At 38.1% G+C, this 27691-nt stretch overlaps 1 protein-coding gene across 1 annotated transcript in view; it reads right to left on the bottom strand.

Annotated features, from left to right (window-relative positions):
* CELF1 (CUGBP Elav-like family member 1) overlaps positions 1-27673 on the bottom strand; it is a 65300-nt gene extending 37627 nt beyond the window's left edge. The window contains exon 1 of the mRNA XM_069858096.1: positions 27537-27673. The gene's annotated coding sequence lies outside the window, so the exon portion shown is untranslated. The remainder of the gene's footprint in view (positions 1-27536) is intronic.
* Positions 27674-27691: the final 18 nt, after the last annotated feature.

Below are 27691 nucleotides of genomic sequence, written 5' to 3'. Positions count from 1 at the left end.
ACGGGTAACAGAGCAGAAAGAATACAAACTCCAGTCTTTCCATCCCCAACTAACTCCTTGCCTCCCAAAATGGCAGTCTAAGGCCTTGAGGTTCAGACAGTCTCTTCCCGTATCACCAATATTAAGGTGTGAAGTCAAGAGGTTCCTTCACCATAAACATTTTCAATGGCTGATCACACTCTTTTCACCTTGAGCACTATTTCTTACACTCTCCTAACTTCTAGGGAGAAAAATTCCAACTGAAATATTTCTCTGAACCTGATAAAAAAAAAAAATAAAAATCAAAGCTAAGAATATTTGATTACTCAAAAATTCTTTAATTACCACAGAACATCAAAACCTACTCCTTTTATGGGAGCAAAACACAGATTGTTCTGGAAGCAATACTTTGCCCATCATGCATCTATAAATCCAGAGATACACAAAGCCTATAGACAACAAAGAAAGGGGGAAACCACATCAATTTGTTGAAAACTGTTTTACAGTCTTTGAAAATACTTATCGGAATACCTCACCTGCTTCATCACTAAAACAGGAATAACATGTAGGTCAAGGAACTGTGAGAGATATTTATACACACAATACAGACCTCTTGTTACATTTCCAGTACCCAAACTAATCGGGGAGATAATCAAGTTAATACTGGACACATCGGAAAATACAGAAATATTTGATTACAGACAGCAAGTGCTGCAGAGGCAGCTGGGTGTGTCTGAGCACTCCAGGAGGGATGATTAATGCAAGTCCAGTATGAATCCAAATAAGCCTTATGTGTACCATCGATATAACCACAAAACAAACACTCAGAGCATCAAGGAATGCATGCTGGGGCTGCTGTGATCACTTTTTTCTTGTCTGTCAGTGCCTGCAACACTTACTTGCACTTAAAGTAGCCAGTATATTCAGCTTTCTTTATGCTTGTATAGTTACAGGATGTCAATTGTTTTTTCATTAAAAAAAACCCATTTCAAACCTCTGAAAAAAAGATTTCCAATCTTCCTCCTACAGTGAGGTTAATTAAAAGGTTATTAAAAGGAGTTAGGCCTCATAACACAAAGAGATATGCATGTTACTGCAAAATAAAGAGAGGAGGTAAATTAAGCACACATCAGATATTCAACAATAACTGCTTCATGCATGCTTTTACCATGCAGTAAGTGCAAGAAAGTGCACTTTCTTTAGTGAAAAAGGTGTAAGTTATCTGCCAAGTACCACTGTTAAAAGCATGCAAAGAAGCACTAGGGAGCACAGGTCAATTTCACAGAATCACTAGGTTGGGAAAAGACCCACAGGATCATCATTCCTATCAATCACTAAACCATGCCCTTCAGCACCTCATCCACCCTTCCTTTAAATACCTCCAAGGATGGCAACTCAACTACCTCCCTGGCAGCCTGTTCCAGTGCCCAATGACCCTTTCTGTGATTTTTTTTTTGTTAGCTTTTGCAAACTTTTTTAGCTTTGTAAGCTTTTGGTAAATTGTTAGCTTTCAGTAAATTGTTCAAATCTACCTCCAGACACAACTTAAAGGATTCCCAGTTGAAAAATGCCATGTTATGTAAAACACAATATTCAAATGTTAAATTCAGCCTGCAGCCCATGTCATGGATTTCTCTACAATGAGCCCACAGAGAGAAACACTTCAGATTTATATAATTAGGAAAGCAGAACATATGGTGAGGTTCTGGCCACTGTTCACAAATCTATAGACCAACACTGTAAATTCTGGTCTTACCTATGAGAACCAGAATTCATTCCTTCAGGTCTTTCAGTAATCTTTAGCTTTTTTAAGCAGCCAGTAAAATACTCTAGCAGCCACACTCACTGTAGGTTCAATGAAAGATGATGCTGGCAACAGAAACTCTAGACAACAGGTTTTAAAAATCTCAAGTCATTATGGTTGATCCTACACCCATTCTTTCCCTCATCTCTCTGATCCTCAAAGCAGAAGTCTTACCTGCTAGTTCCATTATGATAAAAATGCCACAAGTTACAGGCACTGTCAAACTGTTATACTCCATGTTGAATTCAGTCTACCAGCTTTGATAATTAAAATGTTAGTTTTGTGCAACTATCCTGCTACATAATAATTTTAAATTCCTGTTACATTTGCTCTACTTTCTCATGGATGTGCCCACTTCATTTAATGGACAGTGCCAAAAATATTTCAAAATATTTGTCAAAAATATATGCTGATATGCGCAATTTGGTTGACAGCAAGAATCAATACAAGAATGGTGAATAAATATCTGTAGGTTTTTTAGCTATGACCCCGTAACTCAGGGTACCATAGTTCTGCAGTAATGATGCCGATTTCAGTGACAGAACACTACTAGGCAAACAGGTTTGCTTTAATTTTATTTAGTTGAAGGCATCAAGCTAGTGAAATTAAAATATTTACAGACTTCACTTGTGAAAATATCAGAAAGAGAGGAAAAAGATGGTATTTTGCTACAGAAATAAGAATTAAATAAGGACATAGTGTTTCTTTGGAATTATAAAAAAAACCCTGTATGTCAACCTAGCCACTGTTCACAAAAAAAGAAAAATAAGAGAGTTAAATACACTTATTTTTTGCTCAGATGTCAAATTCCTGCTGCTGGCTTCCAGATCCATTCTTTGACTGTATTCAGAGGATAATAGAAACAATGTCTGAAATTCCAAGCCCTATGGACTGTAGCTAGACATTTAAAAGTGGTGCTAATCTGACAATATGAACGTTAAAAACTTCTGCATACTACAGATTAAATCTCAGGTTTTTTACACTTCTGAAGTCCTAGATTATACTGCAGAATACATCGCTATATGCTCCTAAGAGATTGCAGAGTATAAATGCTGAAAGTTTTGCTTTTATTTTTAAGCTGACAGAATTACATCACATCCTGGGGCACAAAACCTGAAAAAAGAGCCCCCTCAAACCACAAAACAAAGAAACAGTCACATTTTCTTTCCTAAGAAAGCCTTATTCATTTCAATGAGCAATTAACTCTGAAAGCTAAACATAATGCCATCTTTTATTTTATACAGTCTGAACCTCAGACAACATATACAAATCTGAAGCTGAGGGACTGCTAGGATGGTGAGAGCGAACTATGGGAAAGGATGCAGGCTATGGGGAAATCAGACATTGTCAAGCTTTGAAGGAGACAGGTCCTAGAATAAACTTCCCCTTGTATTATCTGTGCATGTGCAGATCCCTACAGTGTTGCTGAGTTGCAGTTTTGTTTTCGAACAGATAACCCCTAGGTTACATGCATCAAAATACAGTAACCATTAGTCAATATTTTGTCATTTCATTGTTATCATGTAAGCACGTGGTCAGAATATTTTCTGCTAGATTAAAATCCAAACTGCACATACTTTGGTGCGTACAAAAAGCTCCATACCTAGTTGCAAAGACTGCAGTTTCTTGCTCTGCCAGTCTCTATGACAGTTATATACTACGACTACACAAATCTGACATATTTAGAACGTGGAATGTACCAATCAAATAACATGAACTTTTGGGCTGCCTATACTTCGGATTAAATAAACTATAAAATATTTTAATTTATATGAAATTTTTATAGAAGTTCCCCAGTGGAGAAAAAGGATCAGAGGAGGTGGTAAATGCTCTCATTTCAGAAATCATGAAGTTCCACTGTGTTCTCTTATGTGTTTATTTGAGCACACTTAATTCCTATATACCTTCCAGACCTAGATGAATTCTCACAAATTAGCTAAGTAGATTTTGTTCTAAAAATAGCTTGTAATAATGTGGGGTTTTTTCCTCTCCCCTTCCTCAAAATATTTCAGGAAAAAAAAATTTAAGATAAGACAATACTTTATTGACCTGTTTCTGTGGCTTGTGAACAAAGTCCTATTTACCTGTAGCTTCCACTCCAACCAATTTTGGGAAAGCTCAAAAGAAGCAAGTTTGAACTTTTGTAGGAGTGACAAATGCCCAAGACTCCTAGCTTTCTGCCAGCAGATGCAGCAGCAATTCACCTATCCCTCTGGCTTACAGGATGTTTTTTTCTGCCCAAGCACTCTTAGAAAGGGAAAAATAATGGCAGCTAAACTTACTATTTTATTTGATCACAAAGACAAATTATTCAAAATACATTATTACAAACCCTACTTTCTAAAACGAGGGAGTTATGTTATATTTCTGAAAAAGGAGACAAAACTTTGCACTGAAATGAACAAATCTGTTATTCTAATGAATTCTGAACACTGCAGCTTATAGAAAGATAGACAATAAACACATACAGGTACATTTTCTTTTAAACTGCCTATAAGCTTCCTCAAATATACGAGCTTCTTTTGAAAGCTCTACTTCTGTTCTTCCCGACATGCAACATTCACTTCAAACAATCAGCTGCCACTCAATTCACAAAGCAGTTTTAGTTTCCTGTGTTCATATGAGTAATGCAGGAAACTGGCAAAGGCAAATTTGAAACTGGTAAGAGGGAACACTCCTCAATAAATTAATAGATAAAATAAATATTTAGTGGCAGTGACTTTTGTAATCTGGTTCAAGCACACGTGGATGCTTGCAAAGATATATTACTTTGCTTCGACTTACTGTGCATATGTATAAATCCCAACTGCTTTTTTTTAAACAGCTAACTTATGGGCTATACGCAAAATATTGCGCGTAAGAACTACCATCTTCTAGCCAACATTCAGAACGAACAACTAAGTAACTTCATATTTAAGCACATTACTAAGATTTCAGATGCATTTGCCTAATGCACATAGTACTCAGCAATATCAGAAGGAAAACACAAACTAGATTGTGTCCAGTGTGGCAGTTCAAGTCCCTTAGTCACACAACTTGTGGCAACTCAGATCACAATTTTGATGTGGCAAAACAGTATATATACTTTTATACCTGTTTAAGTCTATTGTATGAAGGGTTTCTGAACTAAGTTGGTCACAAAAGTCTTATCACTTCAACATGCTGTTTCAGAAAGGCATTGGGGGATTGCAAGCTGTGATAGAAAAGAGGGCTCTGTTCCCAGCTCTGTACCTATCTGATGCAAAAATCCAAGCAACTTCCCTTAGCTCTTAAATTTCCAGTTGTCACACAGACAAACCAGGATGAAGTGATGCTTTATGCTTTCCTGGGAGACAGAGAACTGAATGCTGTTTGCTATACAATAAACTTACATATGACAGAGGTAACCCCTAACATCACTATGCTAATACATGCCAAAAGCAGAACTGAAAAAAAGCAAAAAAAAAAAAAAAAAAAATCAAATAATTCTCCAGATCCTTCAGTGACTTCTATCTGTTCAGTCAAGCAGACCACAGCCAATGTCCAGACTAGTTCAGAGCTGCTTGCAAAGGACAAGAATTGAATGTTCTGTTTTGACCTCCCCCTCACTTAATGCTAAATAATAAGAAACTTAATGCCTCAAGACATTTACACACTTATTTGAATATGAACAGTGGATACAAAAGTTTTCAGGAAGGAATGACGGTATAAGCTTTGTGCATTTTTTCCTTTAGAAACAGGACAATAAAAATCCTGGTACAAAGAGCTCAGCTGACATCTGTTATTTCTATTAACGAAAATACTTCTAGATTGGAGCAGACACCGAACAAAGACACCAAGTTCCTCCTGTTTGCTCTCCATGCCGTGCGCATTAGTGTAAAGGCACTTCAAAGGGCATCAGCAAAGCAGTCTAGAACACCAGGTCTTTAGACAGTGACTTCAAGCCATGATTTTCCTGGATCTACAAACAGTAAAGTCCAGGAACCAACTAATGCTCTCATAGAAATGTCTTTGATCTTAATGTAACAGCAAAATCAAGTAAGGAAGATTTGTATCTACAGTATTATCCACATACCAAGGTTCTGCTTTGACAGCCACACATTAATTTGCCTGACCAGTTTAGACGTCCCTCTTGCTTTTATTTCAAACAATAAGCAATGAAGTGCTCTGTTATCAACTATAATAGGTCACATGTGGCTATTCTCTTAAGCAGCTAATATATCCAAACTAACTTTTCAAACGACATCTAAAGAAGCAAAAATCTCAATGACTGATACAACAGTGTTCCACCTCTAAGAAGGAAAGTAGACATTATTTCATACAAAGGGTGGTTGAGTTCTGGAATTCCTTCTTGGTTCAGTAGTGCAGATGCAATAAACTTACACAAATGCAAGAACAGACTGGACAAGCACTTGGAAGAGACCCATCAGAAGCTACCAGACAAACCACAACAGTTTAGGTTCTCCTGAGCTGAAAACAGAGCAGCTGAGACACCACGGAGTCAGTTTTGTGGTGAAAACACACACTGTAGATTATTACCCTTTACAAATGGCAAAGAACGAACATGCCAAAGAGTATGTCTATGCATTTGTGTTGGGACAAACCAAAAAAGCACTATGGAAATAAAAGAAAATTGTCCTGTTAAAGCTACTCAAGAACTAAGCTATATACGTACTTAGCTAAATGCTAACTAAAAATACTCAGGTATTACCAGCACAACAATCAATTGCTTTAGTAAGCAACACCAAACCTACTCCCTCAAATCTGCCCCAAACAACACAACAAAAACATCCAATGCCAAAAAGCTACACCTGAGGACTTCAGGAAATGTTACAGTACAGATAGAATCACAGATTCACTAGGTTGGAAAGTACTCACTGGATCATCGAGTCCAACCATTCCTATCAATAATGACCAGTAACCTACCAATAGTAACTCTTTTTAAAATGCTTTGCAATTGCTTTCTATAAGCCATCATATAAGTGATGAATGAATTCAATCTGTGGTATGTTCAAATTGCAGGCAGTAGCTCTGCAATATGAGAGCTTATCTACCAGGAAACAAGTTACAACATCTGTTCAAATCCGAGAAGCCAAAAAACCTGCAACTAGGCCCTGCTCTGCCAGTAACTGCTACAGTAACAAGATGGCTAACAACAACTCAGAAGCTGTCTTAAGATCCTTTCATAGCAGATGAATGAAGATAAAGTTTAAGACAGTAGCCTCCAAACTTCCTCAGTCTTTCTCTCATGCCTGACACACTGCCTCTTCATCTCCTTGCCAGAAAAGGGCCAAATGAGCATGCTGTGAATATATTGACAAGGCTGTGGTTATTGGAATTCTGCAACATGAGTGATCCACAGCTCTGCAGACAATGATCTCCTTTTCTATGGTGAAACAGCTGCATGATGCTACCCTGAGATTTACTTTCTTAATGCACAGCTGTCAGCTAACACCACAGCATAAGGCTACTAACCAGTGCTTGACCCTTCCCTTGCAGCTGCTGCTACTTCAAGTGATGATACTAAAGGCTTACATAGGCATTACCAAAAAGAGAAAAAAATGAAGCAGGCTGGCCACAAAACCACCTCCTGATCACAGAATCACTAGGTTGGAAAAGACCCACAGGATCCAACCATTCCTATCAACCACTAAACCATGCCCCTCAGCACCTCATCCACCCATCTTTTAAACACCTCCAGGGAAGGTGACTCAACCACCTCCCTGGGCAGCCTGTTCCAGTGCCCAATGACCCTTTCTGTGAAATTTCTTTTCCTGATGTCAAGCCTGAACCTCCCCTGGCAGTGCTTGAGGCCATGATGATGACATCAAACATCCACCTTGGCCATAAAATATCTCATCACCCTACGGCAACAAGGAATAAGCAAGCTGATAGCCTCCAAAGCTCTCTGGTTTGAGACTACTCAAATATTTTTTGCATTACCTTGAGGTACATTACAACTACTATCTCCAGAATCTGTAACTATTTAGTTCTTTTTTTTACAATTCCAAAGAACTTCAAATATCACAGTTTGCAATAGTACCATTTACAGAGTGACAATTAACTTCATTTAGTATTTACCTGGATTTTTCCAAAGGCTGCCAGTATTTGCATGCTGCGTTTTCAAGGAGAGCACCTGTGCAGCATTAGAATAATAGTCTACCACATCAGCACAGTGAAACAAACAAAAAAATGTCCATGAAAGCAAAACCTTCAAATTAAAATATTTTCCTAGAAATTCCATCCACTCTTTGTTATTTAATTATTTCCTTCTTATATTCATTCCCCGACAATACACTAAACACTCCATTAATCTTCACAGAAACATAACAACAGAGGTACGTGGATTGCTTTCTTCTCCTCATAGTGCAAGACATTTTCTTTTGCTACCCTTAGACTTCAATTTTGCTATTAAAAGTTCCCAACTGTGACCTTCAGAATAGTGATCTGAAGCTTATATTAAATTTGTCTTTCCCAGCTAAATTTTGTTTACCGTGCATTATCTCCTTTTTTTTTTTTTTTAAATTAAGGAAATGGAGAGGAAGATGAAAATCAGCATTGTCAGCTACTTCTTGGTAGCAGTGAATTTCAAAAAAATCTAACAAAAACCCCAAAACCCCCACCACAGTAAAACTTACTGTGATATGAAGAAGACAACAAAGGCCTGGCTGAGATACTGTATGAAAAACACTAGATATGAAGCAGATAAGCAGATGAATAAATTGCCAAAAGACCAACTCCTGAATTTGGTACAATTAACACATGACAATCTATTACAGTATCTGTACTTGTAGAACAGATAACAAGCATTAAAGCAGACTCTCCGAATAATTAATTTTGGCAAATCATAGACAAGGAATAATCATCTCGTGTTTACCCTTCGCGAGACATTTTACAATTCATAACTGATATGAGGAAGAAGCATTGATGTATGAATTTGCTTTTAAAGCAGAAACATATAGGTTTCTTCCATTCATTCTATGATGACATGTAAACACTAAAACCAAAAAACTGTCAAAGATTTAATCCTTTTATACTTATCTGTAGGCTGTGGGATTGGGTTTTTTTGTAAATACATGTGAAATGTGTATTTCAGGTACTGCTTAAGCTCTTCGGAAAGTATGCAAAAGAAAGTTTGAGTTCAAAATTATCTTTTTAAACATCTGCCAACATTCCACCACACATAGTTTGGGAAGCATTTTGAGTTTTTATCATTACAGCACTAGTACACAACAATGCTGCTATTTTGTGGGAGAGAATTATGGAAATCTTAGGTACTAAGAGATCTGAAAGACCTGTAGACACTTTGGCACTGCAGACAGAAAAAAGTTTTTGAGAAAATAGGAAAAGTGGCTTGGTCATAACAATAGTAAGAGGAAATAAAGGCAGCAGCATGACATAGAACAGGAGACAAGGCAGGAAATGGGAGTATAAAGAGTGAGGATGTGCATTTCTATCCTGCGAAAGACAGACGACTACTAAAAGGAGATGAGATAGAACATTTAAGGTTTAAAGCAAGATTTGAAGGGTTTCCCTTCCCCTCTTTTCGTTAATTGACTGAATACAGACTACGAGACACACAAAGTACGGATGATAAATCACACTTGCACTTCAATGTTTAAATCTTCAGCAGAAGGGAATAAGAATACTAATGCTTCCAAGCTATCATGCCCTGAAAGAAGAGTGGTACCAATCCACTTACACTGTCTTTTCCTTTTTCTTCTCCCCAGATATTGTCTCTGAAATTACAAAAGTGACAGGTTTTGCAATATTGGCCTGAAGTTTACCCTCATGTATTTCAGCTTTTTGTGTAAGAAACAAATCTGCAACCAATTCTATGTAACAGAATACTTCAGATACCCTTCAACTTATTTACTTTGTAAATGCAAACACAAGACCTAGAAGTCTGGTTTCAAACGAGCCTGTATTTTGCTGTCTTTTCCTGTATTACACGAATCTGCAGTGCAGTAGTTAAAAAGATACACTAGAAACAAACATTTTGTTACCTCTGTAATATTTGCTCGAGAGATTTTTGTAAAGAACCAGCTACACATTTTTAGGTTATTTTTCTATCACTGAAACAGAGCCAGAAGTTATTCTTCTGCCAAGGAGCCAGAAATCCACTGGGTCCTGGAAAGCTCTGAACAGTCTGCCTGTCTGTAAGCCAAGCATGCCACAAACCACTACAATGGGCAAAGAAACTACATTTACACAGAGAATTGCTGTGTGGCTGCATATTAGGCTCAGGGGAGACTACAGAACCTGCTATACAATATCACTGATGAAGACTGCTGTATTACCCTACATGAGAACTACAGTGAATTAAAAATGTCTTTAACTAAAGGTTATTGCAAGCAACATACCTTGTGCACGTGGAAAGTAAAAACTTAAAACAAGAACTGGTCCAAATAATTTTTTTTTACATAAAAAATATGTGATTATAGATCACATTATATCAAAGGAACAATGTTTATATTATTAAATTATCTTAAAACCACTCAATTAAATATCTTAGACTAATAGTCAGGCCTATTTAAAAATCTTTCTGAAGTATGAAAGAGGCTTTTTCTTCCCCTGTTAAGTTTCATGAGATCTTTTGGACTAAACAAAGCAACAGGTCTCAAGTTTCATTGTCCACTGCAGTCAATAGAACAGCCATGAATGCCATTTGAAGAGTCCTGTTATTTAAGTAATCAGAATCGATGCATTCTGAACCTGTATTTTGTAATTGGCAGAAACCCTGCTCTGCCAATGCTGCCAAAGAGTTTGAAAAACTAGGTCTAATCACAGATTAGTCAGTCTATAAAGATACAAACTCTTCAGACAAAAACAAAAATATAATGACCAGTATTCTCTTTCCCATCTTCTGTATGGTCCTAGAGGGGCAGTAAAGGCAAAGTATAGACCACCACTCATTAGGAAATAAGTTGTGTTTTGCAACACCCACAGCGCCTGGAGACCAATGCTTTCAAAGTGGTACTTCCAAACACAGAGGTCAACCACCAATTCGCTAAAAATCATTTTAAAATGAAGGTGTTCCTGAATTTTTTAATCCAACTGTAGCTCATTCTACCTTGATGAGTAACATATGGAGAGACAGGATATCCTGCACTTTAAAGATAAGTTTGATTTTCTTTCTGATATAGACATGACTAAATCCTTTCCAGTGCATTTATAAAAACTGAAGCAAATGTCTGACCATAGAAAAAAACAAGTGTTTCCTCGAGACAATATCAAAACTCAGTTCTCACTGCCATAGCAGAGTTGATTCGCCAGAAGAGCAACAATCACCACACTTTGAGCATAATAGTGCTTAAAACAGCAGTTACAGGTCAATTGTCCTCAAAGGTTAGCTGAAACTCTTAAACTACACAGTTACAGTCTGATCTATTATTTTGCTGCTCCTCTGATCACACAGTAAATCATTCCAACTTGCTAAACTAGAGAAATAACAACTTGATTACAAAAGAGCTTTTCATTGGGTAGCCAAGCTGACTTTGCCTACTATGCAGTTAAACTATCATGAGAACCGAGCATAACCAGGGGATACAGGACTACTCAGCTGGAAATTGAATAAGAGAGGAAGAGGGAATTGTCTCAGCAGTCTCATGAAACTACACCCTTACTGGACTTCAGGCGTTAAGAAGATTGTACAAGAACCTCACATTTGGCTCCAAGCATTTTCACACTAGACTATATTCCTGTTCTGCTGCACACAATCAAACCTGTGTCAGCCCTTAAGGGGTTGTTCCACTAGTACTTACCTTTAAGGTTTCACACGTTACATACAGAGCTTTCCAGATTTGTTCTGGTCAAGAAATGACTATGAAAACACACATTTTTACTTTGTAGTGAGTTATGTTTCTAAATTGATTAAATTACAGATGGGGCTAAAGAAGCCTGTTGACCTGGTACTTGCAGTCCTAAGCTGTTAATACTCCCAACCCCTGTTAGCAGTACAAAGGCAGGAAACTGAAAAGAGTAAACTCTTTTCAGGTTCAGGGAGCACTGCTCACCACAGTGGAAAACCACCGCTTTCATCACTGTAAGTGAAAACAACTTCTCTCTAAATCTTTGAAAGGGAGCTCTAATACACAACTGAGGAATACAAACTGTAGTTGGCTCATACCTGCAGCTATGCACCTCCTTCTAGCCGTTCCACTCTTCACTCCAAAAGATAAGGAAAAAAGAGTATTCCTGAGTTAAAAAATCAGATGATAACAATCATTATGACATGAATTCCACCTTGTAAAATGCAAAAGACTGTGAAAATAAAGCGTATTTCTAATAACAGAAGTCATCATGAGGTGGAAACAGGTAACAATCCTTATTAGGCTCAAAAATGAAGTTGCACATTTGAAAAAAATAGAGAATAAACGAAAAAGTGCAAAAGAAAGAAGTGGAAACACAACATGACTGAAAACAGAAGTCTTGTAGCTTCCAAATAACGTTCAGTGGATTTATCCTACCTGTCTGGCTTTTTGGCTCTTAGGACAGAAGCAGAGTTACCAATAGCAATACCCACAATCCTAACTCCTGTGTTACATTCTTTGGACAGCTGTAGCACTAAGAGATGACAATGAACCTGCACGTGTGACCTCTAATGTAAGATAACCATAGTCAAATGTACAAAAAAGTTCTGAATTAGGGAACAAAGAACTAACATCACAAGGAAAAAATGTCATTGCTACTTCTTAACCAAATCATCAACCACGAACCATACAGACTTTCCACACTAACACCTCGAAAGCAGGGATGCTGCTCTGTGATTCAAGGTTCTCTTTTTGCAGATTCCGTAATAGACCCACAACACAATTATTCAAGCCAATATATATTCAAACACAAACTTTGGATACTTTAGTTGTTGGGAGTTGGTGGGTTTTTTTTAACAATTTCTTCCCTGCTTCCTCCTAGGTTATTTTGCAGAACTGCACTCATAGTTTAGGAGCCCTCTGTTTACTTATCTACAGGCATCAAATAAAAAAATGCATTCATGTGCAAGGAGTAGAATTATACAAGGTTGTTTGAATTCCTAAATATTCACTGCTTTGCAGGTCCCTTGATAATGTTTGTTCCATATTCTTTAAGAAGTTTGGATAAGTGATCCATATCTTCTTCTACCTTGTCTTTTAAGATATTTGGGTAGTTGTTATATGTACTCACGCCTTCTTTTCTAGGGGGAGAGCTCTCGGGATTTTTTTATCCCTGTTTTGTAATAATTTTCATTTGTTCTAATTTCCTCCCAATTTGTTCAATTGATTAATAAAATATTATGCCCTATAGATGTAGACAGAACTCTAAACAAACAACAAAAAATAATTTTCTCATGACAATACTTAAGAAAAATAAAACCCAATCCACAAATACCAAGAAACATAACCCTTATCTGAAACATGTATTCAAAGTTATTAATGTATCTTTTCAGGAATATTATCAAAACCTGACTATTGGTCAGGGAACACCTTACCTATTTATTTGTGTTCTGTTTCACACACTGTTATGGATTACGAAGCTCTTTCTAGGCAAATACATTACCTGAGGACACTTACTTCCACCTCACCCAAATTCCTTTGCTTTTTGGAAGTTTAATTAAGGAATATTTTTTTATGGCCAAAAAATGGTCTCAAGAGTCCTGCTAACAGGTCTGCCTTCAAAATGCCATGTAACACAGAATTTTTGGTTTTCTTCCTTTTAAACCCAAACTCTGCCAGATATTTAAGCCAAATGTAAGTTGTTGTAAATGCTGTTATATTTCTTTGATAAGCAGCTTTCAGAAAAGAAAATGAAATACACACCTCATTGATCTTGCAAATGCTTAAGAATATACTGCTGAACAACTTCTCAAAGTTAAAAAGAAAATCTTCCCTTTGCCCATATAACTATGTAACACTCTAGAGAATTAATTAAAAAAAATTCAAAGGAACCAAAAGTACAGCTAGCATAGCCAGAGGAACCTGTAACTCTTGGATACCTTTGCGAAAAAATATACACCTCACTGAATGAAAGGCAAAATCCATGACAATAATAACTTTAAAAAGCAAGCGGCAACTCTGACTACTACCTGCCGAAAGCCTGGGAGAATGCTCTTAAATCATGTTTCTCAAACCAAAATTGTTCCAATATGGTTCATTTAATTGAATATAGAACATAAATAACACTGAATACTTAATTCAAGTTTACCCATCAGATGAACTTGGCCGAAAAGCCAAAGAATCTGACAACTGCATTTCTTCTCAAAAGAAACTGGGACTTGGACACCTCAGATCAAGGTATGCACACAGTTGGCATGCTGCTAGCAATGTGTGTAGCATAGCAATCTCTAATTAACTGGCATGGCAATAAGCTCTTGCGCAAACCGCATATTCACCCCAGCCCAGCATTAGACACTGACTGAACTGTTCTTATAGAATTATAGAATCACAAGGTTGGAAAGAACCCACTGGATCATTGAGTCCAACCATTCCTATCAATCACTAAACCATTTGTTTATTATATATTATAATCACTAAACCATTATAGTCGCATGTACGGGCTCATGGTGGGGACAGCAAAAAAATTAAAGGTGTTAATTGGGACATCCCATCACAGCTTTTGCAAAGAAGAATCTTTGTGAAGTCGCCCCCCTTAATGAAGTGCTTCAGCTGAGTATAGATGCCACTTCCAACTTCTTTTACATATGACACCACCTGACAACTCCATGTAGAAAAACGAAGGTTAGATTTAACACTTAGTCCTGCCAGATCCAGGACAAGACACACTCTTGCTGATGGACAAACACTAGTAACTTCTGGTATGTAATGTAATATAAATAGAAACACAGCTGGTAATGAAAACAAGTGGTTCTAGCTGGTAAATACTAGACAATGGATATGAGCCAAATAAATCTAGTGATACCGCTTTGATACTTAGTGGCAAAACCTCAGTCTCACCAGCACTCAAGACCACCTGTAATAGAACATGGATCATTTAATGGATCCCGATCAATTACTGTCACAGTCAGTACTTGTTCAGACCAGTTAGTTCTGCTTTCTCACTACACTTTCCAGGAATGAATGTTTGTGGGATGTCAAGATTATTATGGCCAATTGAAGAGGCTAACAAAGACTGTATAGCTCAACCTCAGATATATCCTGGCAGCAACAGTCTCTCACAGAAATCAACATTCAATCTTGGACTCATTGCAAACGTATATACTTTTAAGCACCAATATGGCCAATAATAAAAACCTGGAAATATAAAAATAACTACTTCTGTGGAGGAAGTGCACAAGGGATCTAATGATGCAGAGTCAAGGAGAAAGTGTACTAGATAAATCAGATCACAAATACGGAGTCGTATACAAATCACATGAAGTTTAATTACTATAGAGCTTGGGCCACAACCCATAGAAAGTGTGTCACTTTCTAGCAAACACTACTTATGAGACAGCAAGACAGACCAGGAACTCCTACAGTGCCAAAACTGTATTAAGGAAGCAGCCATACTTACCTACCACAGCCTTTACACCACCCAAACATCTCAGCACCAGAAACTACTTGCTGAATGCAAGGCAACAGCTCCCAGTCATTGTGACTGGTCACTTTTTTTTTGCAGGTGTCCAATACTGTTTTCCCCAGTGCTGCCAGCACAAATACCAACACGCATACAGGTTAAGACAATCTGTAGAGTTACTAAGTAGACCAACTGAATTACTTGCGATGGTATGTTTGACCACCAGAACACAAGTTTGTTCAACTTAGGATATAACAGGAAGAAAAGAATGAAGAACAGAGGAGATGCACATTTTGGGACCACTGCAGATTAAGAAAAAGAAGAAAATAGGAAAACATTATAAATGCCACGCTTCAAGTTACTGTAACCGGAAAATCATAAAATACTTATTTGGGATGCAGATCATATCTGCAATATCTGTTCCATATCCAGTCAGCAATTACAGCTTGAAAATCCCCAAGACTGATCATCAGTCTTACAACTCAACGAAAGCATCAAGAGAAACACTTTGAGAATGCAAAACAATCTAGTGTTGAAAACACTAGACTGGAGCTTAGAAGATATGAGTTCTATTACTGACTATGGGACTGAACAGCATTGGACAAGTCATTTCACAATACTAAGAGTCTCCATTTGTACACTATTATAATCTTATTTTCTTTGCCAAAAGGTATTTTGAGATCGAGTAACAGAAGGTATTCAATGGGAGTCAGACAGTACCGTCACGTTGTTACAGCTGCATCTCAGCTGAAAGCCCAATAAATAACTTCATAAAAAGTTCCTACAAAACATCTGCTTGTTAATTAAAAACAAAATCTCACCAACAAAATTTAAGCTTGCTCTATCCTTCCAGATTATGACATTAAAGGACTCTCAAAGTATCCCAAGAACTGCAAATACAGAAGGTACACAGCAATGCAACATTTTATTTACTTTCTGAATAAGGATCCAAAATATTCGGAAAATATACATTCCTGTTTTGCTCTATAGATACCGTACACACCACATAAAGACCTATCAAATGTAGCACAGAGTTTTATTTCTTCATTTGGATAAAAGACTGAGGTGTAACAAACTAAAAATACTCTTTAACTACTAAGCCTACTTTCTAGAAGCAACAACATTTGATGAACTTTGACAACCTCATCCATTTCAGCTACAAGATTCAAATACTAACATTTTCACTAACCTATCATTGAATGCAAGATAAAAAAATTCAATGAGAAAATCACCCCTACACAGTGTTTAGACAGTTTGCAAAGCGCTGTGGCAAGTCTTATAATGAAGAAGATACTTACACACTTCTTTCGACTTCACAAAAGAGAACAGATACAAACCCAAAGACAGAACATGGATGTATTGTAGGTCTCCCCACAAAGATCCTCAAATGCAATTGTTATTCTGTACTATTACATGTAAAATACTAAAAGAGGGCACAGTGCATATGACCATTTTCAGCATCTGCTGCCAGCTTCAGAAGGAAAACAAGTGAGGTATCCCAATTTTGAAAAATCAGAACCAAACAATACAGAATTCTGAGTAGGCTTGAAATTCTGTATTTGCAAAATGTTTAAGTATAAACATTCATAATTTATTTCAAAGAAGCACAACCAAGAAATACTGATTTACCTTAAGCTTCTATATGTCTCTTGCTTGGATAATATTAGACAAATACTTGCCCTAAACTCTAGTGTGCAGAATCTGCCATTGCCACGCCTGCAAACCAAAGAGTAAAAACATGCTCAATTTTTTTTCTTTTTTGTAATAGGCTCACAGTCAAATCCTTTGCAGGAGAAAACAGATACAAGTCTCAAATTACACTCATTTACATCTGCAAAGAACTGGAGTCAATGCTCTTTCAAAGAATTAATATTGATTCAAATCACTTTCAACAGCAAATAATTTTCATTAACACATCAAGAGATTTAATATTGGGTTTGTAGAGTAGAGGTTTTAAAAAAAATATTTTGTACAATTTCTTTTTTTTCATCAGAAGCAAACACAGGCGTTGCTGTGAGAACTTTAACTTAGGAATGTCCTGACTTTTGTTCAAGTACCCAAATGAAATAAAATATTTCACTACAAAGCAGTTCTTCCTATGGTTCTACTCAAGCTCTCTTGAAGTTTCTCATTTGTCATCATTTGCAGGATCATTTGTATATACTTCAGTTTCTTTTTTGCTGTGTTTACTGCCCCTTTAATATTTTATACAGTATCTGAAGCATACAAACCTGTAAGTAATATAGGAAAAACAAAAAAATTCCGCATTAGTGTACAACCTAATACCTACTAAAACCACATTGATGCATAAACATATGTGTCACCATGAAGCATTATTTTTGTCTGAATACCTTTCACAAATGTAATGCCACACTTAAGATGAACTTTGTATGAAAAAGCCTAACTTGCATTCTTAGTTATGAACATCTGAAGACATTTAATAGAAAGTCTTTCCTACTCATACCAGCAGCCTTTTACTTTACAAATCACCCTCATGGCCCATTTTGTGACCCTGAAACACCCGCTCCAGGCTGCTTGCCTGTGGTGATTAATGCTCACTGACTGTTGCGCCAATGTGGCTTCACTTGTTCCTCTCTCTTCCCAAGGCCTTAGAAACCCTCCCTGCTGTACAAGGCTGGATTGATCACTCCATCTTAGACTTTAGTTGGGTTCGGGGAAAGGAGGATGGGAAGGTTCAGTAGTGTCAGTGCACTAAGAACTAGAGAGACTCAGTACTTGCTTGTAGTTTTATGCAACTATTTTCAGACCTTCTTTATCTACAAACTTCTCCATTAATTCTTTCCATTCACTTTTCCTGGAAGGCAGAGTACAGTATCAGCTGGTTTCCACTGTGAGCAGAAGGAGATTCCAAAAACCTCACGACAAAAACAAGTGCTATAAATACAGCTTTAGCTGTATAAGGACTCTAAGTAGACATAAAGTCCTCTTATGTATCTTCCTGGACTTTCAGGGTTTCTAGGTTCCTGTTAGTAGATTCTTAATTTACATTATAGAACACTTCATGAATCAAAACCTCACACATAACAGCCTACGTGGCACTTCTAACTCTCTACCCTCACATCAGGAAAGCTCACCAATATCTTCCCAAACAAACATCAGTCTTCCCTGTACAGCAGCACCAAAACACAGCATGTATCAAAAGCAATGCAGACAGCATCAATAAATGTTATGACAACATTCAGTACCTCCCTGTGTAGAACAAAATGATACGTGCCAGAGCAGCTAACAAATGATTCTCATTTTTTGTGCTGTATTACAAGAACGGATATAAGCTCTCTGTGAATATTAGATAGAAATAGGGTGGAAATACAAAGCAATAGATCAAGATATTCCTACCGTAGATCTCGTTTAAGTGGATGTTATTGCCAAAAGAATAGACCTCAACTCTTTCCTCACCAGCTATCCATCCCCACCTCTGTATAACCAGCCTGAGAAAGGAAATGGTTCAGGTGTGATCTAGCTTAATAACAACAATAGGAAAACAATAGTTTGAACCCAGACATGCTTCCTGATTAATTCACTGCACAACCACCCAGATGCTCTTAGCAGCTCAAATGAAAGGGGTAATGCATGAAAGATGGAAAAAGCCTCTTTTAGAGTAATACTCATTCAAATTACTCATGGAACTACATCATCAATTTTAGGTGCTGAATTTTACATAATTAGCTATCTACTGATTAATCATTTCTAAAGGCCTCAAGTGATAAGGTTTCCATTAGTTCTGTTAAGAAAATGCTCTACTTCTAAGAAGCGCATGCATGTCTTTCCATATAATCCCCCAATTCTTTGTCAGTGGACTGCCTCCAATACTTAAAATAAAGTCACGCCCTATCCTTGATTAAACTGTATGATTCAGCTTTTTAAACTCTCCAGTAAATCTTTCTCAACTCTCACTTTTCACTTAGTCTTTCTGGAACTCAATACCTGTAGTTGGTGTTCCAACAGCAGTTATAAGTTTAACTAACCTCAAATAAATACTGGACTTAACTCTAAATTCCCATAACGTTCCCACATGTCCCACCCTTAACCTAACTTTATTGTTCAACAACATAATTATGACATAAAAAAAGGAATTATTTTCATAAAGAATAAGAGCAATAATGTAAGAAAAAATAAAAAAGTATCCCTTCTTGTGGCATTTCAGGTCCTTCAAAGCATCTGGAACAAAATTTAATTTCTCATTTGTCTCCAATCTTGGTGAAGCCTTTTCTGCAAGCAGGATAATAATGCAGTTAATCCAGAACAGATTACCGGGTATTCCTTCTTAAACTCAAGTTATATACAGCAAATATGATTTCCTATACTTATGCATCCAAAACGTTATACTTTGCTACATGAATCACTTGAACTCCTGGAAATGGGCAGAGCACTGTTACTTTTTTGCACTAGTGGGCAATAGGTGCAACACAAATTTACTATATACATAGCTCAAAGCATCAGTCTTTGAAGAAACACAACTTACAGCTTATCTTAGCGCTGAACAATGTCACTTTCTTACACACTGCCTCTAGAAAAATTTTTACAGAACAGAAGATTCAAAGCCCCGAACATCAATCTATAGCCGCACTTTATCTTTCATCTATTCAACGCACTCGGTGAACACGTACTTCTCCAGTGTTCTACCCATTTATCACATCTTTAACAGAATGGACAAACAATATTTTTTAAACATACAAAAGTAAACTTCCCACAGGACTTTGAAGCTGCCCAATTGTATTCCTGCTATAAGACTACAAGAAAAAATTAAGTACATTACCAGAAAACACTTAGAAGTAGAGGAATTGTACAACCCCAATCACTGGCATCAAACAGTATGAAGATTCGCTTTTAACTGGTATTACAAACTCAGAAACATTCAGATTATGTTTTTGTTACTTTGTTCTTACTAGTATAAGTGAAAGGATGTTGACTGCAGAGTCAAGGAGTGGAAAAGAATTGGGAAACATATTAGGGCACTTAAGACAACAAACTTAACTTTCAGAAGGCGTGTATTCACAATGAATTGCATAAGCTTTCCAGATGAAGACTGAACAATTACCACAGCGTGTGCCTGTTAAAGAATTATCAGAAAACAGCCATGTAACAAAGTTGCTTAAGTTCAAGCAGCTCAAGAATAAGATGCTCCTCGGTCACCAACCAATCACAGTTCTCCATCTGCAGACGGTGTGATTTGGACACTGCTGGGCAGCTGAGATCCCTCAATTTGCTTCCAAAATTTGCTTCTAACTAATCAGAGATACACATCGCTTTCTAAGGAGGAAATACACTGAAGACTGCAGTGGTAGGAAAAAAATAATTCAGACTGAGTTTACAGAACACGGGCCTCAAGAATGATTTTAGCAAGATGCTGCCTGCTGTTTCACAGCATAGCAAGGTATTCTTTGCTCCAATTCCAGAAACAAAAGGCCTGATGTCTATTTGCACTGATATTCAAAAGGCAGCAGAGTGTTTAAGAGACAGCATCCCCTAAAACATAGAAAAAGCATCCTGTAATCTACTTTCCTCTTTCTCCCTCTCAAAAATTTTATTGCTGAAGGTAATGGCTGATCCAGTTGCTGCCACTATTTGGAGAACTCTTATGCTACTCAAAGAACATCATATCAACAGTTTACTACAGTGTCAGGCAGCTAACAGACTTCCTGCGCTATTTGTTCACCTGATCTACTAAAGAAAAGCAACTGTGAATAATCATCTCAATGTGTACAGGGCCTTAAGACAAAGTTTATGCAAACACACAGCCACAGAAGTCCTAATTACAAATTTACAGTTCATCCTAACAAGGTATTTCCTACAACCCCATTCCTCAGCACCAACTCCTTATTCCAAACAAGGCTGGTCAGGGACTAGCTCCTCATTAATCCCCCTTGCCCATAACAAGCAAAGACAGCACTCAGTTCTTCCAGGACAGGATCTAGCTTTCATTAATCTTCATGGCAGACAGTAACAACAGACCTTGTATGGAAAGATACAGGCCCCGACTAATCACTCCCCAAAGCAGACTGGACATCGAAATTCTCATCCCAGAAGACAGCAGGTCTTTTGGAGGTTAAAACTCTATCTTTTGGATGCCACTGCCACCCACTACATACTCTCCCTGCAAGACAACTGCCTGCCTCCCTCCTCTCCTGGTCCCTAGACTCCCAACTTGGATGAACAGTGTTTTACAGAAAAATAAAACACCCACAAACAGATCACCTTTCACTTGGAATGCCAATCCTCCCCAGAGACGCAGAGACACACAGACAGACTGTAAGAGAGATTGTAAGCCCTAGCTCTCAATTCTGCTCTGAATTCTGCCGAGCGCGTACAAGGCTAGCCATACCACCTAGTTAGCTAGCATACTGCTGCTGTACAAATACAGAAAGTGGAACAACCATTTCAGCAGAAGAGATTCCGCTCAGCCCTCAGAAAGGGAGGAGCAGGGAGCCAAACTGCTGTACCCATACATGGTCTCTGAAGTGCACCACTGCTAAGACAAGCTCCTTTAGACACGTACACCCTCATTCACTGTCACCTTCTGCAGGGGAATAAAAGAATTACAGTGTAAAAATTTAAAGGAGTTACTGTTTTGAAGTGGATTCCAAGTCCATTTTGCTTGAGCCCACTTTAATAATGCAGAAACATCCAACACACTTCAACCAACAGTATACAGGAAGCAACGCAGACATAAGACAAAAATCACCCTTCCCTGGAATCCCCACATCCACCAGCATTTCAAGAGCTCCTGAACAGGCCAGGCCTTCCTTGTTGGCTGTGAACATGCTAAGCTCTTGTTTTGATACCCCACCCCCCAAATGAATTACAGCAATCTTTTTAGACCCTTCTCCCTTTTGAACTATTTTCCTAAACCAGAAGGCATGACCTTTTCCCATTGGTTGCTGCAAACTACTATAGTGACCCGCCATATTATCTCTGCTTTCCCAGAAGACCTTTTGCTAGCATTTAAACACAAACAAAACCTTTTTCTAGGCATTCTTAAAATCATAAGAAATCCACTTACATGCAGCACCCCATCCTGTCCCTTTTTTCCCCCCTACCTTTTCATGTTCTACCACTGAAAGGGAGCAAAATTAGTGTAACCAAAAACCTGAATTCCTAGGTATTCAAAGGAAAAAGAAGAAAAGGGGGCATAGTATGATTTCTTCAGTACACAGGTATGGCAGTCTGAATACTTGAAAGCAGTTTTGCTTATATACAAAAGCATAATTTTTCATAAGATGTTGATTACCTTATGCTACTCCCTATTCCTTATACCTAATGCATCCCACTAGGTATAAATAAATAAATCTTACAAAAGTTAACAAAAAAGTTCTCATACAAATAAGAGAAGTTGCAGCTTTCAGCTAAATGAGGAATGCAGTAACTCATTCAGAACTTTGAGAAGTGCACTAGTTAAGGAGCTGTGTTAATGTGACTTGCAAGTAGATATAAAAGTGTTGGTATTTAAACCAACACTCTCAATATTTTTTGGATTTCTCATGACTGAGATAATGGTGTAGACTCCCTGCAAATTCAGGAGGACACCAGCATACTCGGAATTAGCTGCATGCCTAAGCATATCCTGAATTATTTTCCTCACAAAAAAGGATCAAGAATGCATATCCTAGTCCTGCTCCACTGAAAGTAGTTATGAAATGCCTATTAAACTTAGTTTTGAATTAAATGAAAAATACTTTAAAACCTAAATAAATTCTAAAGCAAATTCTGCATCAGAGAATCCATGTCATTGTATTTCAGTGTGGAAGATGCTAACAGTACCACCTACAGCCAGTCTCTGATAGTGATCAAATTCTGGCACTGAATGCACAAACCAGAATGTAATATGGTGGCCTTGTAGCACAAATATCAGAATATTCTCATCTTATCATAAGTTGCCAAGTGTATGATCACAGATTTCTGAGCAGTCAAAACTGCTTTAGAAAAGTAAACATACAACACTTTTCCCTTCAAAGATTTTTGCATATAGATCATTTTCAATGGTAGTATCACTTCTAAGGTCACAACTCCACGAGGAATGTTGTTTCACTCAAACTGTGCTAGAGAGTGTACGGTCATGACAATAATGGACCAGACAAGAAAAAAAAAAACAACAGAAAAAATGGATTTATTCACCAATTTGCCCTGTCATTAAGATGTACATTTTTTTTTTTAATAGTAAAAGTTTAAATAGTAAAAAGGAATTTTTGGAAGGCAAATAACAAGGAGGCACAGGTGAGATGGTAAAAATATTTTGAGATGGTGTTCTGCTGAGGAATCTAAGACTATAATTACTCTTCCAGTCTTTTGTGCCTACAGGAAATGCAACAGCTAGATGTGACATTCAAAGTACGTTCTCTTTTCCTGAAAAAACAATATTTCATTGTTTTCTAAACAATCATCTATCAAAGCTTTATCTCTGCAAAGTCTTAGGAGATAACGTCTGGTGTCCATCTTGCAAATCTCTACATATAACAAATTAAGAAAGATGCTATAATTTTTGTATGTAGGCTTGGACATTGTTTGCCAGATACTTAATTCAAACTACAGATTTCATAAATGACAAAGTCGCCTGCTTTGAAAAGAAAACATGAATTTTTGCTTTCCAGAAGATTCTGAAGGATTTACGGATAGCAGGCATATGCAGGAATATTTTTTGAACTGCATAGCTTGAGGCAAAAATAGCAGAGAATACTCACAGATTCAGTGAAAACCTGAATTCTGAATGACGGTTCAAGAACAATAGTTTTACTCTGACATACGAAATACCGGTATCTAGCTGATAAGAACTACATTGTTTTTTTGTGAAAGGTGCAGTATGAAAGAGCCTGCAGATACAAGTAAAAGCTCACAGAAAGAACAATTTTGAAGGAGGTGAAGAAAACGCCAAGGTCCTAAAAACCTCAAATTAATTTCAAGTAAAATCAATGTAATGCATCACAGAACTTCACCTGAGTTTTTATAAGAATTGGGAGAGAATTCAGTTCTGAGAGAACAAACAGTCTGGAATCATCAAAAACATGTTTGCAAAGGAAAGCCTGCCAGGTATCGTACCAGCATGACACAGGATACTCAAAACACTCACCATCTTGTTCTCGTGATCATTCAAAATCTCCTAGAAGCGTACTGCTAGAAAGGACAAAGAACCCAAAGTGCCTGCTCATTTGCATGAAGTTCAATAGCATCTAATCCAGTTATTCCAAGTTATATTTACAAGTCATTTAGTTAAACCAATGTGAAAATCCCAGAGACAGACAACTTTAAGCCCAGTTCACATAATAGTCTTCCTGGAACCTTACCACTGCAACCCAAGCCATTAGATCAATTATAAACCCACACTAAATCAATACAGACTCATTATGAAAACTTGCAAATTGTCAATTTGCTGCTAGTACTGTGCCTCCAACAGAGCAACCAGTAAACCAGCATATCTTCTAAACAAACAAACAAACTAACCAAACCCCCAAAACACAGGCCATGATATACTGAGAATACTGAAGACAGAAGGGTAAAATGTATGCATGGCAGAAGACAGCTTATAGATGATGATTCCACTTCTGGCACAAACCTTTCACACACACATACCTGTGGACAAACTGTATCACTTAAACTCAAATTCTTTGCTAAAAGCTGAAAAACTACGGAAGACTTCTACTCAGCTATCTAGTTGCTTACTGTTCATCCTCAATTAAGTTAGTAACAATGCCTTTGTGCAACAATGCACAGAGCTAAAATGGCTGTAAGTTTTATGCTGGTCAAGATGCCAGAAAGAGGACTTTCTTTACCTAGGACAATGACTGTGCCATCCTATGTTGCTGCCAAACAAGTAAGTCTGCTCTGTCTATCACAGTTCAAACTTTTGAGTCATTCATCCCTACAGCATAGTGTTTTTAGACTAATTTCCACTGAAGCTTTAGAACAGTTCGTATTTTCTCCCTTGCTCTATCCAAATTTCCTGCTTTAACCTAACATATTTTTTAGCTTTATATGCCTGAACCTCAAGATGATGTTCAGATGACATTGGGGAAATCTCCTCTTGAAAAGGTGCATTCTAAAGGAACAACCTGTTCATAACAAAGCTTTTTACTAAGTTCAGTGTTTTAGTTAATGCAGTGCAAGTTTAAATATTTAAAGAACTACATAAACATCTATCCTTTATGAAATTCAACTAGTTCAGCATAATCATGTTTGCAGTAATTTCAAAACAGTTACAATACTTATTTTATGTCAAAGCACCATAATTTGTTTCATTTAATGATTCTTCAGCTGGCATAAAGGTTACTTGAAAAATCTTGCAAATTATGGATTCGTTATTGATGAGACATACAATTACTCCATATCTTCAATACAGCCACCTTTCTTGCTTTTCCCTTTAAAGCAGTAGTGCCAAGCACTATATCTTCAGAACCCCTACTGCTAGCAGAAGAAATAAAAGTTAGACACCTTCCCCCCACCATGCAATGATAATCTTAAAAGTGCATCTAGTTTTGAAGAACTAGCAAGAAAGTGGATACAAGAACAAGGACATAGTACCATGGTGGAATTCTCTATTATATCTCTCATTGTGAAAGACTGGCAAGTTCTCATTATTGTAAGCCATATACTTTTAAAATCAAAACTACCTAACACATAAATCTTTATGTTTTAGCGTTCATGATTTTATGACAGTCACTTTTCAACTGTCTGCTTTTCCAGAGACACTGTGCTATTGCTTTCTTCCACATGTAAACACAATTCCCTAAACCTAAATTTATTATTTTGTTTCATACACAAAAAAGAAGCAAATACATAAGGGCAAACACGTAACTAAGGAGGCAAGAGCTGGGACTAATTTTTCCCTAACGCAACATTAGAAACTTGGTCAGGGAAAAGAAAAACGCTGTTGTCCAAGAGCAATCATTCAGAAAAGGTGAACATACTCCACAAAACAGCATACGCTTTGTCAAAATAAATATGAGCAATAATTCTGAAAGTGATCACAGGCTGAAAGAGAACAGTAAACACCTCTGTAAGAAAAAAATCCTCTACATCATTGTATTTTAAATTCCCTACTTGAGGATATTACTGACACATACATCTGTCCCTACGTCCCTGAGCAGACTTAAGAATTGTGCTCCTGCCCTAGGGACTCTTCATCAGCAGGAATGCTACTGAACGTATTAAGCTGCAGGATGCAAACTGCACCGACCTTAACATTTCTTATGTTTGGACATCTACCACAGCAGCCGCACTTCCAAGAAAGCTACCCCCTAAAGACTTGGGTGAGACACCACTCTAGGAAGTACAGAGTCTCACAGTACACAGAACTCAAAAGAACACAGCTAGGGAAAAGGAAAAAAAAAAAAAAGTGGCGTGTTTATCACGTATATGCAATCCAAATATGGTGTAGCAACATCTCTCTGACGAACTAATCTACAGAAAAGCAATACAGAAGACAGCAAAAGGCATCAGGACGTAATTTAGCAATTACTATGATCACTAGTACAAAGAGTAAGACTGGATAGGCAGGCAGACACAGAGCAAATAAATAGGTCCAAACTCTTGCAAATTGCAAGCAAATCCTACTCCAAGTTATAAATCTCAACCAAAAATATTTATCTAAATTCTGTAAGTTACTGATGAAACGCACCTAATGACCACACTCAAGCTGTAACATTTGAAAAATGCTCCCCGACAACTTCTGGCAGAAGAGTGCCTGTGCCTAGGTGAAAATGTCTGCGCCGCAATTCCTCAGGAATTTAAAGGAGTGAAGGTTCCACACTTTGTTATAATGCCGCGTCTCAGCTTCCTACTCATAAACAGCCCCATAAAAATCTCACGCTGTTATCAAGCTTCAATGCTTCTACACGTATTTATCACCTTACGATCAGAGTCTCCTGGGTTTTATGTTTCTTTTCCTACTTCATTCCAACCGCGTACAGCTCCCTCACGCCGGAGTCCCCAAATCCTCACCCTGCGCTGAACTCCAATTCCCCCTCCTTGTGCTCGCCGCACACCCGGCTCGCCTCCACTCCCGTCTCTACCGCGATCCCTTCCAGACTCTCACCGTGCCCGCGGCGATACGCAACCGCACCCCGGGTTCCCGGCACCGCCTCCCCCGCCCGGCCCTCGGGGCTGACGGCGACCGCAGCCCAGGGCGGCCGCTCCCCCTCCCCCCCGGCCGCGCCCGATGCGCTGTCGGCGCTCGGATCGGACGCGGCAACCGGCGGCCTCGGCCCCGCAGGGTGCGGCTCCCCCGCGGGCCCCGGCCTCGCGGCGGGAGAAGGGAGTGGGGAAGAACCATTACCTGCGCGAGGCGGATCGCGCTCTCCGCGGGCTGGGCTCCGCTCCGCGCCTGCCCGGCCCGAGCTCCTCCTGGCGGCCGCCGCCCTCACCAGCCCCTGCGATCCGCCGTACCCCGCTCGCCTCCCTGCGCCGCCTCGGGCCGGCTCCGCAAGATGG

Source organism: Phaenicophaeus curvirostris, chromosome 5 (genome assembly GCF_032191515.1).
Source record: "Phaenicophaeus curvirostris isolate KB17595 chromosome 5, BPBGC_Pcur_1.0, whole genome shotgun sequence".
Lineage (NCBI taxonomy): Eukaryota > Metazoa > Chordata > Aves > Cuculiformes > Cuculidae > Phaenicophaeus > Phaenicophaeus curvirostris.
Note: the sequence above shows the minus strand (reverse complement) of the source record. Positions and strands in the feature narration are given on the sequence as shown.